At 54.1% G+C, this 5,061-nt stretch overlaps 1 pseudogene; it reads right to left on the reverse strand.

Moving 5' to 3' along the window:
* Positions 1-1,952: 1,952 nt before the first annotated feature.
* On the reverse strand, positions 1,953-3,792 carry LOC119357210 (annotated as a pseudogene).
* Positions 3,793-5,061: the final 1,269 nt, after the last annotated feature.

A 5,061-nucleotide genomic window follows, 5' to 3' on the forward strand; every position in this document is an offset into this window, starting at 1 on the left:
TGCTGGGACGGCATCCCGACTTCTTCGAGGATGTTGCGACGGCTTGCTTCAACAACCGGGGCGATGCTACGATGCATGTTGTGACGGCCGCGGCGATGCTATAAGCCGTGTTCTGACGGTCGTGGCATTAGCGCAATGACATGCTTCGAACACCCATGGCAGGCTACGATGGCATGCTTCGACAGCAGCGGTGATGCTATGAGGTATGTTCTGACAACCGTGGTATCAGCGCAATGACATGCTTCGAATACCCGTGACGATGCCACGACGACATGCTTTGACAGGCACGGAGATGCTATGAGGCATGTTGTGACGGACGTGGCATCAGCGCAACGTCATGCTTCGAACACCCATGGCGCGCTTCGACGGCTATGACAATGCCGCGGAGGCATGCTTCAACAGCCGTGGTGATGCTACGGGGCGTGTTGTAGCGATCGTGGCAATGGCATGACGACATGCTTTGAATGCCCGTGGTGTGCTCCCACAGCTGCAATGCTGCTGAGATGGCATGCTTCGACGGCCATGACATGCTACGACGGCGTGCTTCGAACAGTCGTGACGATGCTGTGACGTCATGCTTCGATACCCGCGGTGATGCTACGGAGGCTCGGCTACTTCGACGATGCCACAATGACGTGTTTCATGGACGCAACACTAGAATTTTTGTTTAAAAAGACCACCTGCTCAATCAAATTGCCAGAAAACACCACCTTTGAACACAAATGACAGAAAAGACCAGCTGCGGCAGGCGTGCCAGCCGACACGTGGCACCTGCCGCCACGGGCGTTGGCGGCACCTTGTGAATTACAGAAATTTGGATGAGGGCAGCCCGTGCAACGGAACGATGACCATTTGATGGGCCCTGCCACCACCAATCCAGGCGGCAGGCCGTGCTGCCATAATTTTCTGTATGTGGCCTCTTTCTTCCTGATGCATGCAGTCATGCAGAGAATGATGAGTTGACTAGTAGTTGGGGCGCCACTTGGTGGCGTCGCCTAAGAGGAAGTTGAGGCAGTGCCAGGTTGGAAAAGCGCCTCATCACTTTCTTGTTTGTACCAGGGGTGTTATTCCATCATGCTCAAAGTACATGCATATTTGCAAGTATCTAAAATTTTAAGATAGAGATGTGCAAAAGCAACACACGTAAAGAATGTATTCTTACAAGCGAAGATATCTGCTTGCGAGTAAGTCAAACAGTTGCCGTTCGCCTCAACTTGTTCCTTGTGTTTTCTTTTTCATATTGATCGTGTGTATTGTAGTGTTATGGAGGCCAGAGGTATATTTGTTGTGTCTAAATCCAGAAATCACCAGTCAATAAAAGAGCGTTAATTTCTGAATCAAAGCACTCATGTTAACCATCAGAGCATTTCTCGATCTCTGAATCATAAGAGCATTTCTCGATCTCTGAATCAGAAGATTTTTCTGCTGCTAGAAACTCAAGTTCTGTATGACCTTGATCATTTCTCACCTTGCATTATACCGCTTTTGTAAAATTTGATTGTTGCATCGGGTTGTAATTCTTACCGGCTTTGCAAATTTTGATTGTCGATTTTGCTGGCGTTTCCTTGGGTAATTTTCATCTGTTTCTATTTTACACACAGAAATGCAAGGTACTCTGTATAAACTTACTTCATTACTTGTCATATCGAACTGTTTTTGGCCTGTTGCCCGTCACTGATTCAGTGGGAAAAATGGTTTGTAATGTTCAATATCATCCAATATGGACTTGTAATGTTCGGATATCATCTAAAGGAACCTTGCTGCACCAGTACATGTGTGCCATTGCTTTTTTTTTTCAAACCGGGCATGACCCCTTTCCATTGCAAATGAACGGAAATACATTGTTCCGAGAAACAGAAAGGAGAAAAGGGAAAGAGCCATTGCTACACAATTTCAATCCAGCTTCTTCTATTTCTATAGAAACCTCTCCGCAGACCGCAGACCGCAGCCCATCAAATGGAAGCAGAGAGCACGCTCTTGACAAACTCCCGGGGCGGCAGCCATTGGCATTGTCAGCCCACCACCTTCGGCCATGCCGATGGTGTCGCCTTCACCAACATCCCACTCAAAGCACTGCACGAGTGCTGCCACAGTCAAGCTGACAAGGCGCATCGCCAGCCCTTCCCCGGGCATCGCCTCCGACCAAGCCCGAACGGCAGCATGGGCGTGGTGACCGTGTCTCTTTCCAAGAACCGCTCCGGCCGGAACTCGTCTGGCGCATCCCAGATATTGACATCCCGGTGGATCGCCCATCCACTCACGAGAATCATCGTGCTGCGCTGGACATGAAAGCCACCCACCGTGCAGTCCTACATGGCCTCGTGCGCTGGGATGATTGGGCCGACGGGGCACAGCCGAAGGGTCTCCTTGACAACGCACTGCAGGTAAGGTAGGTTGGTGATGTCCGACTCCTCAACCAGTCGGCCCATGCCGACGTTGGCGTCTATCTCAGCCCTCATCTTCCGCGTCACCTCTGGGTGCTTCACAAGCAGCGCCATCGCCCACTCCGTGGTCAGCGCCGATGTGTCGGTGCCGGCAATGAGCAGTACCTGAATGTCAGCATAGGCATAGCAACCATGTTGTCACAGACTCACACTCTCACTCTCACAGATCGCCAAAATGATGCTGGTGTCACGCAGGCAGTTTTGCAAAATGAAACTACTTGACGAATGACAGTCCTTGGACGATGCTTACACGACTGATGATCCAACGGTGCAAATCCACGCATCAGATGTGATTAAAGGCTCAACTGGCTCTGTCGTCCATAAATCGTGCAAGGAATGTCGTCTGTGTAGCAATGCTCTTTGCAAAATATGCTAGTACTCGCCAAGACGATGCCTTTGACGACGGTGTCAGTGTAATACCCGGGATCGGTTTCTTGGTGCTCCAAGAGCACGGCGATTGCGCCCTTCTTCTCCACGTCTCGGCCACCGGCATTGCGCGTTCATCGATGACCATCGATAAGGGCACCGACGAACGCGTCATGCCTTGTCTGAAGGTTTACAAGCGCCGCATGCGGAGACGGTCGACCCAGCGAAGCGCCGGGAAGAAGTCCCCGATGCTGGGCGCGCCGCTCACTGCAAATGTCTCCTCGACGATCTCTTGGATCCTACGCACACCGTCGGCAAGTCATCACGTTAAGCACCAACTCGAAGAGCCTGGGCCGGAGGGTAACAATCCCACCCCCGGTGCATGCGCTGGCGTCGTGGAGGTGGAGCAGGTTCTGGACTAGGGACGCGACCCCGGCGCGGCAGTCACCGGCGAGCGCGGTGAGGCGGGAGGTCGAGAAGAGCACGACGGAGAGAAACCGGCGTAGGCCGCGCCAGTGGCCCCCGTGGGAGGCCCACACGACGGTGGTCCGCCCGTAAATCACCCTAGGTGCTCCGCAGGGAGCATCCACAGCCGGCCCGCCAGCGCGGCGTCGTGCGCCGTGAAGCCTCCTCGGCCGCCGCGTATGTGGACACGACCAGCGCCCGCCGCGCGCCCAGACGCAGCGACAGGAGCGGCGGCACCCCGGCGAGCGCGGACAGCGAGCTATGCAGCGGCTTCTTGAGCAGGTGCAGCCGTGCAGGTGCCCGAGCAGAGGGAGCACCGGCGGGCTCGGCGCGCTGCTGGTCCCGTCCCCCGCCGTCACCTTAGCCGAACAAAGACGGCGACGACACCGGCGACGAGGAGGAGAGGGGCCGAGCAAGACGCGGCATCGACTGGCGCATCACGAACCTTGGCGGCCCCGGCGCCCATGTCGACGTCCTCGTCGTCGACGGGAATCTCCTGGCCGTGCGCCTCCTCCATGGCCGCCGCGTGCTGAGCTCGAATCTTCTCGGCTCGGCCAACCTAATTCCCGGCCAGATGAGCTCCCGGTGGCGCTTCTCTATGGGTTCGCCTTCTACCTCTCCCTCCTCTGATCCTCTCTTCATCTCGTCCTCCCCTCCCCTTCTCTCTGCTGCGGACGACGCCGCGGACGGCCATCTCCGTGGCCAACCCGCTCCTGCCGCTCTGCCTCCTCCTCGGCGCCATTGACCTTAGGCCCCTTCGAGCCACCTCAGCGGAACTGGATTCATAGATGGGGGGCGGCGGCGGCAACCCTAGCTGGGAGTGGGAGGACGAGAAGAAATAGGATGCAGCAGGAAGAGAGAGAAATGGCCGCGTGAGGAAGAGGAGAATGTGGGCGCAGGGGACGGCGGCATCTGGGGAAGCTCTCTCTTTCTTTCCCGGCCAATCCCTTTCTCTGTTAGTTTCTCTTTCTCCTCTCAAAGCGAACATTTTGTCGCATAGTTAATCCTATGTGGACAGCACGAGGGCACACCCATGATGCACACCTTATTATTTTGGATGAACGAGAGAATACATGAAATGCACAGTCCCGTCTATCACTTGATAAAATAAAGCAAACCGCACGCCGCCACAACATGTGGTGGCAGGTCCCCAGGCCGCCTGCGCGTGTGGCAACATGTGCCATGTGTTGGCTGGCGCGCCTGCCGGCATGGTACAACTGGTCTTTTTGTCATTTGTATTCAGAGGTGGTCTTTTCTGGCAATTTGATTCGATGGGTGGTCTTTTTCGACAAAAATTCGCGACACTGTTGTGAGGACGGACATGGCTGCTTCGATGATGATGTCACTATTAGAAAAGGGACTGCTAATGGCGCACCTATTTTTGCCATTAATGGCGCACTATAGGTGCGCCACTATTACCACGCCACTAGTAACAAATACTAATGGCGCACCTCTGGTGCGCCATTAGTATTGCGGGTAACAGTGACGCACCTTGTAGTGCGCCATTACTATTGCTACAGGTGCGTCACTGGTAACTTTTTTTTTTGAATTTTGAAGGCGGGAAAATAGTAGTGGCGCACTGTCTAACCCCCACCGTGCGCCATTGCTATTTTTGAATTTTGAATCTGGATCTGGATCTAGATCTGGCTCATTTTTTGGCTTGTTTTTTGCTCGTTTTTTTGCTTGATTTTTTTTCAAATTTCGTTCTCAACCTGGATCTGGTACGTTCTTTGTGCCGGGGGAGCTCCACATGTGGCCGGAAGTAGAGGAGGAGGGAGGAGAGACC

The sequence above is a fragment of the Triticum dicoccoides genome, chromosome 1A, assembly GCF_002162155.2.
Source record: "Triticum dicoccoides isolate Atlit2015 ecotype Zavitan chromosome 1A, WEW_v2.0, whole genome shotgun sequence".
Lineage (NCBI taxonomy): Eukaryota > Viridiplantae > Streptophyta > Magnoliopsida > Poales > Poaceae > Triticum > Triticum dicoccoides.